Raw genomic sequence first — 13,519 nt, forward strand, 5'->3', positions numbered from 1 at the left:
ATGACCATATCTTGAACGAAACGCTGTCTTGGCAACATCTACTTCCCGAATCTTTAGTTGATGATATCCAGAACGTAGATCCAACTTAGAAAAACAGGATGCACCTTGAAGTTGATCAAATAGATCATCTATCCTTGGCAGAGGATACTTGTTCTTTATTGTCACCGCATTTAATTTTCTGTAGTCGATACACATACGCAATGACCCATCTTTATTTTTCACGAACAAGATCGGTGCGCCCCAAGGTGATACCGATGGTCGGATAAATCCGATATCCAACAATTCCTGTAGTTGATCCTTGAGTTCTTTGAGTTCAGCAGGTCCCATCCTATATGGAGGAATAGAAATGGGTGTTGTACCTAGAGCTAGATCTATCTGGAATTCGACTTCCCTATCTGATGGAAGTCCTGGAAGTTCTTCCGGAAAAACATCCACGAATTCCCGTACAATCTCTACTTCTGTGACTGAAAGTTTATCGTCATCCTCAGTCTTCATATAAGCCAAGTATCTAATCCAGCCCTTTTGTAGATACCGATTGGCTTGAAGACATGAGATGATTGTCGGTTTTGTAAATTTTCTAACGCCTTGAAAAGTGATAGTTGAGGTTTCAGGGTGTTGAAAACTGACACTTTTTTCCTCGACAATTAATCGTTGCATGATGGTTAGATAACCAATCCATGCCCAAGATAACGTCCACTCCCTTAAAGTCCAGTATTAGAAGGTCTACCGACAATAGACGTTCTTCGACTTGTACCATACATCCTTGGATGACTTCATCTATATACACCGACTTTCCTACTGGTGTCTCTACTTGATACTTTATTTTTAGAGGTACCGGGGAAACATGTAATAGTGTAGCAAAAATAGGGGTGATGAAACTACATGTAGCACTTGAATCAAATAAAACATGTGCACTAACACCAGAAATTTGGAGTGTACCTCCCACCACATCAGGGCTAGTCAAAGCTTCCTGCAGAGTCGCTGCATAAACTCGTCCTGGAGCAACTGGTTTCTCCCTGGGTTTTGCTCCTTCTCTCTGTACGGGCTGGGGACATTTCCTTGCAATGTGTCCCATTTGACCGCAATTGTAGCATTTAATATTCTTTTCATCACAACGACCTTCATGCTTGAAGCCGCAAGTCTTACAGTTGTTGCTCTTGGAAGGCGCTCCTCGATATCGAGGTTTCTTAGCTTCTGGTTGTTCAGGCTTCTTCCCTTGCTGCTTATTATTGTTTTCTGCACTACTTCCCTCCTGTGACTTCGAAGATCTGTCGTTGCCTTGCCTCTTCTTGAAGAACCTTCAGGACGACGAACTAGTTTGTCCTTGTTGTACTTGCTTAGGTTTCTCTTGTATCTCCGATTTTGTTGTTCGAGCATCCCAAAACTCGTACCGAGATGCCATCTCCACCAACCTGTCGAACCTCTGAATTTGCATAGATCCCACCATCCTCAGAATTTCAGGTTTTAATCCGCACTCATATAGCTTGAATTTTTGCTTCTCAGTAGATACTAAAGCCTTCGCAAATCTGGATAATGAATTGAACTTTGCGGTGTAGGCTGCTACACTCATACTTCCCTGTTTGAGCTTTCTAAATTCTTCTTCTTTCTCCATCCTCTCGATCCTGGGAAAGAATTGTCTGTAGAACTTGTTCTTAAAGGTAATCCAGGAAACAAACTCTCCACTTCCCAGGACATCTCTGATGGATCACCACCAGTACTCAGCATCCCCAATTAAGTTTGATGTTGCGACCCATGCTTTCTGGTCCTCTGGGCATTGTATTGCATCCAGTGCTTTCTCCGCTTGCATCATCCATTTCTCTGCTGCTACTCCTCCAGGTGTTTCGTCGAATGTGGGCACTCTCATATTCTTGAACTTCTCAACCCAAGAATTGCTTCCTGACGCTACTTGGTTTTGACTTTGATGCAGTGAATTTCGTAATAGCTTATACAAAATTCTTTCTGTGGTATAGCCGGGAGACACACCACTACCAACTGTAGCAAGTTCGTGTCGAGGTGAAACTGGTGAAGCACCTCCACCTTCTGCTCCCATGCTCCTTGGAAGTAGACTATCGGATGCGTGTGGAGACACAGGACCAATGGGGCTTGCAACACTTCTCCTTACAGAGCCCCCACTCACATGCCTTGCTTGAGAAGGGCCTGCTTGTCTCTTGCTTACTTGAGAACCTCTTGACTGGTATGATATTCCCTGACGAGTCCTTATACTGCAATATGAATAAGGTGATTACTAAAATTTGCGTTTGCTTCCACACAGGTTTGCACATTTGACATAAGAACTTACTATTTATTAATAAAAACAACATTTTTACAACTTTTCACGGGTTCTTCCGTAATACAACCCGTTACTTACTACTATCACTAGGCAACCATAGGCCTTTATTACATGATTTAAACAAAAACAAACACTAAGGTGTCGGGGTACGAGGGGTGTAAGTAGGTTCTTCTTCTTCCTCGGAGTCTGATGGAACCCTAACTGGTGCTGGCACTGCCATGTTGCTAAGAGCACGTAAGTATGTGTGCCTATTCATATGTCCCTTGCCTCTCCTCACTAAGGTCATTCCTCGAAGAGGTTGCACTGATTCTCTTATTTGCTCATTCTCTATGACATTAGTGCCCCTACCTTGTTGCACCATCGACCCTTGAACACCCTCATGACCGGATGCACTGGGTTGCTTCTGACTTCTCCCATTACTGGTAGCATTGCTCGGTCCTGCCCTATTTTGGCTGAAACGAGACCTGTCGCAGCCCGAGCAACATGCTGCAACTTCCCTACTACCTCGATTTGCCAGTGAACCTCTCCGGACGTGCCTATATGGAGGACGTCTGTTATCATCGCAAAATTTTTTCCTCCCTTGCGAGAGAGAAACGAATTTCGCGAGTCAAACTCGACCAAAGTTTTGAAAATGGTTTTAAAAATTACTCGCCTCCGTTTTGAAAATTTGCGGGAAAATTTCGTGGAATGGGATCCGCCTGTCGGTACGAGGTTCAACCGTTCCTGGCGCCTTTACCAGGGGTAATTGAACCAAGGACCAATTATGTGCTTTAACTCGAATCAAATATCTAAATTATGCTCTATTTTCCTAGAATGCACAAAGAATCAGGCTTGTGCTATGTAATTTTGAAAATAATGCAAGTTTGAGAAACATGATGTTTGCTTTGGAAAATTAAAATATGCTGGAAAAATGATTGGAAAAGTACTTGAAATCGGGATTCCTGGGAAAATCATTGAAGTTCATTGAAAATCAAAAATTTGCATTGGAAAGTGATTTCTCAGGAAAGCTTAAAAATCTGAGAAAATTGGTTTTGAGATTGGAAACTTGGAATTGATTTTATGAGAAAATGGATTTGAGAAATGCTGGGAAAATCAGGAAATTCATTGGAAAAGGATTTCTGAAAAGGAGAATGAATTCTCAGGAAAACTGGGTTCTCAGGAAAATAGGAAATCTGAGAAAATCGATTTTTGAAAACTTGGGATTTTGAAATTTGAGAATTTTAAAATATTGGAAAATCTTGGTTTGAACTTGGGAAATGCTTTGAAATCTCTTTTGAAAACTCAGGATTTTGAGAAAATCAGATCCTGAGCAAGACTTGAGAATTCTTGAGAAAGCTGAATTTTTCTGAAATTGAAATTGGAAAATGAATTTGAGAATAATGCAATTTGAATGATATGAATGAATGAATATGAATTTGAAAAGGGAATTTCATTGAGGAATTGGGAAATCCTTTTAAAACTTTAAAAAAATGCAGTGCATTTTGAAGTTAGCCTAAGTGTGTAGGCTGAATGTGGCTAATACGAAGATCATAAATCTTGGTTTTCTTCGTATTCTGACTATGGCCATAAATACGAATCCCACCGAGTTTATAAACTCCATAAAAGCTTGTGCACGTGCCATTCGTGTAAACCATAGTGAATTTGAAATAATGTGCATGAATCATACATCACATATTAAAATTTTGCAGAAATTAAACTATATGCAATGCAACCCTATTCTAAGCAGAAATGTAACTCTTATTCCAAATATTACATTGATTTTTACATTGAATTGAAATAAAAGAAATAAAATGGCTAAGTCTTCTTCTTGAATATTCCTGCAAAACTGGAAAATAAAGTTAGCACAAAAATGTAGGTTTTTCTGAATTTATCCGAAAATATGAAAAATTATCGGATATTATTCAGATATAAACCCAGATTCATACCCCCTTTGATATAAACATGATAAATAATGAATAAATTTCAAAAATAAACTTGAAAATTCGAAATTGGGGTCAAAATGACCAAAATACTCCTAATGACCTTGAAATCAGGGTTTTCTGAAAGAATTTTTGTAAATTTTGGAAATTTGAAAATCAAATGAAATAAATCAAACATAATATGATAAAATATGATGATATGCATGAAATTTTGGAGAATTAGAAATTGAAATTTCGAAATTTAGGTCAAAATGACCAAAATACCCCCGATAACAAGACTATGGCCTTGAAACCAGGGTTTTCTGAAATAAATTTTGCAAAATTGAAAAATATGAAATGCAAATGACATTAAAATTAACCCTAATATGATTCTACATGCTTATGTACATGATAAAAACCCTAAAATGGCAAAAATATCATAAATATCAAATTTAACCTGATTTTCGCCTGATTTTCGCTTCTGAATTTAAAGATAAACTAACACATGGAGCAAATGAACTTGGAATTAAACCAAATTTGGCATGAACACCTAAAATAACCCTAAAAACAGAATGGAGCTTGAAAATCTAATTTTTTTTGTACTTTTAAATATGAAAATTCAAATAAAAACCCTAAATTTTATGATTTTTGCCTAAAATATTGATTCTAAAGGGGATTTAGGATATCAAACTTCCATAAAAATTTCCCAAATTTTATGGGATGACAGAAGATAGTAATGAAAAGATTTTTGCCTTTTATACTTTTTGGTTTTGACCTATGGTCGGAGATGTGCCACTCCGGCAAGTCGGATCGGAATCCGACGACTCTAGGATTTAGGAGAAACAGACAGGTTTCGGTAGAAAACATGGGAAAAATGGAACATAGATGGGAAAAAGGCTGAAATTGTGGGAAAATGTCCCTGACAAACAGATGAAGATTTGATATTTTGACAACATTGGGATTCGGGTTACGGTTTGAAAAAGGGCACACTGTTATCAAAGACCCAAATCTCTGAAATTTCTGGATATTGGAATCTGTCAGACAGAAAATAAAATTTCGGGAAAAATACTGAAACAGTTCCAAAAATCCCCAAATTTTGTAAAATGACAGTAAAACATGTTAGGAACAACTTTCATGTTGAAAGTTTTTGTAGATGAGCTACGTATTGGGTGGAATCGGTGCATTAGGGTCTGTCTATACCCTGACGAAGGAAAATCAAGATTTTCCCAGGCGGCTGGGAAATCTGATTTTTGACAGAGAACAAAACTAACTGGAAAAACTTCAAAATTTTCAGATCATCAGTAGATTCGATTATGAATACACTGTGATTTTTGGAGGACAATCCGGATCTCCCACGAGGGTGGTGCCGGAGGTTCTTTTCTGCTAAAGCAGAAATTGAAATTTCTGGAGGGTCCAAAATCCAGTTTGGTTTTTGATTTATTTAACAAGGTTCTAAAATCCTAACTGATCCATATTTTTGACATACAATCATAGACAAACAGAGACAGACATAACAAAATTTTTGAGATTTATCGACAAAAAAATTGAGCATAAAATGATGACTAGACTGGACGGCTAAATGGAAAATGTATAAACTAATAGGACATGCATTAATGAAACAAGTGAAATGTATCTAATGAAATCAATTAAAAAAAAAAAACAATACCTAAATTATACAATCTATATAAAATCAAAACAAAGGAAAGAGGTGAAATATTTATTTGATATAGCCATTGAAATGAGGGGTTCAATCCATCGGCTAGATGAACCCTCTCATTTACGCATGCTTTGTCATGAAAAGTAAAAAAAAAAAATAGAAACTTAAGGTTTCCTACCTTCTAACACCATAAAGAAAGCCTTACCTTGCAATAATTTCAACCCCAAATTCCTCATCATTTTCATGAAAGCCATATGTAAGGGTCTCATTTCGACGATCAACCAAGAAACCCAACATGTGGTACTTAATAAGATCAACAAGACATACAATATGTCTTACCTTAAGGGGCAGTTACGGCAATGGAGGAGTGGAACGATGGTTGGCTGCCACAAGTGATGTCACCAGTAAAGATGGTTGGAGCTCTTGGGGAAAACAAAAGGGAATAGAGGAGATTGCACGGTGACGAAGGCTGGAACAAGGCTGCAACCGTTTGAAGGTTGAAGGAGGAGGTTGCAGCGTCAAAGAGGCTGTTGTAATAGCTTGCTGCTGTAGCTGTAATGAAAGGCTGTGGATGGCAGCTGCTGGTGGCACTGTTGGGTGCTGTGTAGAAGAGGTGAACTGGCTGGTGGCTGTTGGCTGGAGCAGTGAGTGTGGAACCGGTGGAAGAAGCCGTTGGCTGGTGGCTGTTGGCTGGAGCAAGGAGCTTGGAGGTGGGCTGCAGCAAGGATGGTGGCTGGAATGGAGAGCTGGCTGAAGCTAGAGTATTTGAAGAAGATGGCTGAATGTTGCTGCAGCTGCAAAGAGGATGTCGGAGGTTGAAGATGATCTGGAGCTGCTGGGCATGGAGCTTCAAAGAGGTGCTGCTGGCTGCAAGGAAGAAGATGGCTGAACCGTTCTAGTGGTGGCTGCAGCTTTTGTTCGATGGCTGGGCATCCAAAGAGGTGGCTGTAGAGAGGTTGGAAGGCTGCTGTGGCTGTAGCAGCTAAGGAGAGAAGAAGGGAGGTAAAGAGAGAGAATAGGAGAGAGGCGTGAGATGGGAGAGGAGCCGTAAGTGGCTTCCTTTTCTCTTTTCTTTTAACCAAACCCAACTTAGGTCTTTAATCAGCCTCAACTTAGGGTTTTTAGGGGTTAATGAAAAGAGAGGGAAAGAGTGTACGTGAATGGGCTGGAGAAGGGAAAGGAAGGAAGGGAAGGGAAGAAGAAAAGAAAGGGAAGAAGAAGAAAAAGAAAGAAAAGGAAAAAAGAAAGGAAAGAAAGAAAAGGAGGGAAAAAGGAAAAGGGAAAGAAAAAAATGAGAAAATGGAAAGTGGGGCTGGAGGCTTGGGTGACCACCTTGTGGGTCCCACCTCCTCTCTAAAAAAATAAAAATAAAAAAATAAATAAAAATCAATAAAAACAAAAATAAACAAATAAAAAGAAGCATTTTTTTTATATAAAATAGAAAAGTAAATGAATGGGCCATCTCAGAGCGGGTCCAAATTCCACATTTGAAATTCATTTTGACGATTAGAGGGGTAAAATAGTCTTTTTAGAAAGTTTCTAGACGAAACGAGCTATTTTTGGCAGTTTTTTAAACGAGCTCGGATTTTGAAGTTCAATACCCCGTTGCGAAGCAAATCCAGAGTAGAATTTAAAAATGTAATTTTGAAAGAAATCCATATTGTTTTTCTCGAGAAAATGCTTCCAACCGAAACGAGCTATTTTTGGCAGTTTTTGAAACAAGCTCGGATTTTGAAGTTCAATACCCCATTGCGAAGCAAATCCAATGTAGAATTTGAAAATTTGATTTTGAAAGAAATCCAGATTATTTTTCTTGTGAGAAAATATTTCCAAATTTAGACTCCCGGGGGTAAAAATGTTAATTTTGGAAACCCAAGGTTTCAAATTGATTTCTAAAAGCTTTTAAAACTCGATCTGGATTGAAATTTATAAAACTGGAGTTCTGGACTTCGAAAATGGAATGAAATGTGATGAAATGTTATGAAATGCTGAGAAATGATATGAAATGATGAGAAATGACATGAAATGCTATGCGAAATGCTAACTCTGAATGAAGAATTTTGGATGTCAGACCCCGATTGACACTTGTATCAGTTCAAAAAGTGTTAAAATTGACAAAATTTGCAAAAATGGTTGAAGAAATGATTTTCGAGCTCTGCCAAGCTAGAGTGACACTAGAAATTAGGGTTTGAGCTAGATTAAACTGAAATAAACTGGATTGAGCTAGGTTTTAGAGTTTTAGAACTCAAATGAACAGACCAGGCACTGACTCAACTGACCTTTCCGACTGAATTTTCAAGAAAAGCTGCCATTTTTAGAGAAATGGTACGGAATGATCACTAGAGTGAAGTGAATTACGAACCTGAACTGGGTTTGAGCTAGAAAAAAGGTCAGTAATACTGATATGAACTAAAATCAAAGCTTGAACACTAGCTCAATTGACTGAATTCAGCTCAATTTCAGCTGAAAGAGCTAAAATGGACTAAAATGGGCTCCTAGACACTTGGAAATGGTTTTGAACTGAAACTGGAGCACTTGAACTCCTGGTGAGCTCAAGTTAGACTCTGGGGAACATGACTGACTGAGAATGACTGACTTAGAGACAATTGGCTTGGATTCAAGTGAGAAATGAGCTCATTTTTTAAGAAATGATCCCATTTTGGCAGGAATGGTCAGAAATGAAAATGGTCTGTTCATTGTGAGCTCAGATGAGCTTGAGATGACTGATATTCTAACTGTCTTGAACTGACCAATGAGCTTGGTTGACTCCGACTGACTGGGGTCCGGGATGACCTAGGGGTAAAATGGTAATTTTCCTAATGAAAATGGGTAAAATGGTGATTTTCTGAAACTGACTCGGGGTTTGACTCCTACACTGACCTGACAGGGTTGGCATTGCCTGAGGAGGATTGTTTGAGAATGAGTGAGGAAAATTTGGGGTGTTTACAACGTCCTTGTGACCCTGGCGATTCTCCAACGGATGGTTGGGGTGGTGGTACCTCTTCCTCTCGATCATTGTACCCCCAGTTATTGATTATGACTGAAACTAGGGCTGGAGAAAGAACGGGAGGTGTCATACTCCCCATTGCTCTGGTGACGTCCATCATGGCTGTCACGAAGAGCGAAAGAACGGCAACCATCTGATCTGTTTGGATCACTTCAGGATGCCTCTGCCTCCCATAGTTCCTATCGCCTCTACGGTCGCTCTCGTTGTCACTATCGTTATTAGTATCCATTCCTGCTAACAAGAGACACTCATAAGTTCAGGACCTTCCTATTACTCTTTTGCCACATATTCTTTTGGATGGTTGTAATTATTGTTCTTTTAGGACCTTCAACTTAATTCAAATTCTAACAAAATTCTTCCTCTACAATCCAATTTTTTTTATTGAAACCTGGCTCAGATACCACTTGTAACAACCAGATCCGGGGCCTCTCGAGCCCGGATTCGTGGACGTTAGTTCCCAGAGGGAAATTACTCAATAATCTCAAAAACAGCTCAAAATTGTGCCAGAATGTTTTTCTTTTATTCAATAATTGAAGGTCCATACATCCATTTACAATATCATAACCATCCAAAGACAAAAGCAGAATAAAAAGTAAAGGAAAACCATACTTCTGATGTGGCTAATGTGGCAGAGTCGTACTAAGTCCTGTGAGTGGTGGCAGCAGTCCCTGAACCTACAGTTGCAACCAAAAGAAGGGGGTGAGTCTACAACCCAGTAAGATTCCATTTACAAATAGACACGGCTGTTGCAACTGTAGTGAGCTCTAAGCTCCTAGTCTTAGTTTAGTTTATTACTTATGCACACATGTTAGTTATGAGTTTTACCCCCTTTACCGCATCTCTATTATCATTTTCAAACACATCTTCTACTCTAATCGGCTATTCCGGACATAACCTCCTCGGGCGTAGCAACCCATGTAGAAAACTCTGAGTCTACGATGTTGGCCAAACTTATGACCCACTCACAAACAACGTAGTCCAAACCGGCCCAGACTACAGACACAGGTGTTGCAGCAGCTCGCCGGTTGCAAGCCGGGAGCAAAGGGACTCAAACGGTAGCTAGCCGAAGAGCCAGAATGGCTATACCTGCCCCCAAGGTGTCTCAAGGACCTATACCTGCCCCCAAGGTGTCTCAAGGAGCTATACCTGCCCCCAAGGTTTTGTGGTTCATGCTACGTCCTACATGTGTCTAGTGGGCAATGTTTTAACCCCTAAGGGCCACCTAGAAACGTCTGAGATATTTCCAGGTTACTCACGAGGCAAACACCTCAACATTACCCTAGACCATGCCTCCTAGTAGAGTTCCCATCATACACTGAGTGGTCATCCTAGTGACAACTTTTACTCAACATTCACATCTTGAATTTAGTGTGTTATACAATCCTTAATGTATATCCACTAATTACTTTTAACACATGTTTATATGTCTGAACTGCTAAGGATGACGACCCACTACAGATTAATTCACGACCCTTACTATGCCCCTCCCTAGGCATAAGCGTGACATTTCCCAAGGTAATACCTACCTTGAGACTCTGGAACTCTACCCTCAAATTTTCACATAACACATCAATCTCATACATGCAATCATGTCATGCCACTTTTATTTCATAACTCAGAAAATATGCATGATCAGGTTTAAGCATCACACTTGAACTTTATAGATTCCTAGGCATGCAAAACAACGTCTCTTTACAATAAACAAAACAAGTATACTTGAAGCACATGGAATCATATATAAAGATGCTTTAACTAATTAGCATGTGTTTTAATCAACTAAGGAGGAATTTGCAAATGTTCACTTACCTGGAACGCTTAAATTTCAATTACAACCCTTGATATGAAAACAACGAATACCTCGAATCATCAAAATTACCAAAACACCCTTAAACTTAATTGTCAAACTCTGACTCCATTCTTTCAGAGTTTGTTCACGCATCCCCTACTAATAGATTCTACCCAAGCAGTAGAATCCATGGGTTCAAAAATCACATGGATCTGACTTCGGGGCACTTAGTTATGCCTTGTATATTTTGTAAGCATATCAAGAGCAAAATGGTCTTTTTGCTCTTTTGATGACCTCTATATCATCTTTACTTCATGTTACTTTAAGATCCACACCCATAATAAAATTTGACCACTCAGGTCCTCAACTCAACTGTGATTTGGATCATGGATTCGGTATTCTTGATCCAAACCTGCTTGAAAAGGGTTTGTCTGAATCTAAATCAGGTTGTCTAATCGAATCAAATCTGAGTTTTGGGTACAACTGAGATCCAAACTCAAATCCAATTTGTAATAGAAAAAATGAGTCTTCGCTACTTCAATTTTTCCACCGCACTCGATAAATCAATCGCACATGCATCCAATTTGTCTCGGTCTAGACTTAGTTGGTCTGACCCATATTGGGTCCACCTTCGGTCTAGGCCGAAACGGTCCACCATTTCAAACCCGACTCGGTCTGCTAACTACTTTGAACCCGACTCGGTCCGTATAGACCAATACGATCTGTCACAACGCACATATCCACACATCATCATTTTTTCTTTTCGTTTGGCTAGGTCTGGACATGCCCAGACTGAGCCTACTTGGTCTGGTCGACTAGCTCGCACTGGTTCACGTCTAGCCTGATGACTGACTCGGCCTGCAGAAACTGCAGACCGAGCTTGTCATCACGACGGGCAATAGTCAACTTCTAGCATCATCGGACTTGTTGCAGGGCAGTGTCGTCGGTGCTCGCTGATCGTTAGTGGTTGCCGACCCAATAGCGGTAGCAGGGGAAAACCCCTTTTCTTCTCTCTCTCTCTCTCTCTCTATCTATCTATATATATATATATATATATATATATATATATATATATATATATGCAATGACAAGGGCAGTGGTCGAACATCTTGCCCTCTCACGGCAGGCGGTCTGTCCCTCCTCATATTCAGTCATTGACGGCGACAATAGCAGAGGAAAACCCTCCTCTGCTTTCCCCCTAATAGAGCCAGACAGAGAGGGTCCTCCTTGCTCGTGCATCTTTGAAACTCGTCGATGACACCTTCGTTGCCGACGACCACTGCTCTTGAACATCAAAAGAGAGAGAGAGTGAAAACTTACCTGGTGGTCAGCGACAAACAGAGTTCTTCTCCCTTCACGCTCCCTCTCTGCTCGTTCAGAATGGGGAGATGAGAGGAGCCCCCCCATGGCTTTTATATCCATGGGGGTTGGTCGGTTACCCCCTCCCACCTTCTGTATTAAATGGGGGCAACCTGCTTCCTCTCCCACGATCTGGTTCATGGGAGAGAAAGGGGTGTCGCCCCCTTCTCCTTCCGTAACCCCCCCACGATGGGGGGAGCGTTACAAAATCCCATCTTACCTAATCAAAAGCCTTGAAAATATCAAGTTTGAGAATAAAGAAAGAGTTAACCTGTTTTGCGAGGGAGTGCATCATTTAGTTCTCTAAGAAGGAAACCATGCTGAAAATATTCAGATATAAAAAGAAAGAGGTCCTCGTTGCAATCATCCCAAAATCGTTGCAATTATACCACCAAAAGCCCCCAAAGAAGGTTTAAACATAAAATTGCATTGCAGTCTTTCCAAATAGAATTTGCAAAACCAGAATCAACATAATCAATTTTGGTTTCAACCACTGCCAAAAAATCAAGGGCAGTGTCCTTCCTCTAATTAGCAAGATAAAGCGAAATGTCCTTGAAGTTGAGGCCCCTAGGATTCCAAACAACAACTTTCATCGAAAAATAGAAGATAGATTCTACGTCCGACGAGTAACACATCCACCATTTGAGATATATAAGATGGCAGCTGCAACGGGTTCAAGATTTCTAATATTCCTCTTAAGTTTCGAAAGACGAGGGCTCTTACACATGGATGTAGATTTTGATTCCTAGGTTTTAATTTTGGAATTCAGCTCAACATGAATCCCATGAACACAATCTTGAGAAATATAGAAATTCAGAGAATCAAATGCTTGGGAAACCAAAGAACCAAGCAATGGGATAAAATAGCACGTACAAGGGGGCATGTGAGAAGGGGGTGAAGTGGGCTTTGTAGAGGAAAAATCTGAAAGGTCCAAGGGGGAGAAGGAGGAGGAGAGAAAAGTGGGTGTGGAGGAGAGGGAGACCCACAAACCAAGATAGTGGGATGAATGGAAGGGGTAGGCTGGTCGAAAGGCAAGGCGGAACACCCAAGAAGGGTCTGGATAGAAAGGGAGGAAAGAACGAAGGTGGGAGGCGAGGCGAGGTTGGCAGAGGATGGGTCAGACATGGTCCGGGGCAGAGTGGGCCCAAGCAGGACTCGTTCCATAATACCCAGATTTGTGTCAGACACGGGCATAGCTAGGGTCAGGTCAGGTCGAACCCAATCCAAAATAACCAAGGTTGGAGCAAACCCAAGTCTGAACAAAGGGGATGACTTTATTCATCTGAGAAAGGTGGGTCAGGTCAAAACCGATCCACCAAGCGAAGAAAAGAAGGTGCATTAAAAAAGGAAAAAAGAGGAGGCAACTGTTTGGGAGTAGGGATGGCAGTGGATCGGGGCGGGGGACAAGGTCTCAACCCCTGCCCCGTTTCAAAATCCGAACCCTCATCCTCGCCTTCATTCCTGCACGGGGATGGATTTTAACCCCCATCCCCGTTTCATGTCCTCCATCCCCGATCCAAAC

The 13,519-nt window shown here is 40.6% G+C and overlaps 1 long non-coding RNA gene across 1 annotated transcript; it reads left to right on the top strand.

Annotated features, from left to right (window-relative positions):
- Positions 1–6,504: 6,504 nt before the first annotated feature.
- LOC149811303 (uncharacterized) lies at positions 6,505–6,852 on the top strand. Its single transcript, XR_016428531.1, has 2 exons — positions 6,505–6,702; positions 6,801–6,852. It is a non-coding gene; the product is annotated as an uncharacterized LOC149811303 (long non-coding RNA).
- The last annotated feature ends 6,667 nt before the right edge of the window (positions 6,853–13,519 follow it).

The sequence above is a fragment of the Nuphar pumila genome, chromosome 17 (assembly GCF_984573655.1).
Source record: "Nuphar pumila chromosome 17, dmNupPumi1.hap1.1, whole genome shotgun sequence".
NCBI classification, from domain to species: domain Eukaryota; kingdom Viridiplantae; phylum Streptophyta; class Magnoliopsida; order Nymphaeales; family Nymphaeaceae; genus Nuphar; species Nuphar pumila.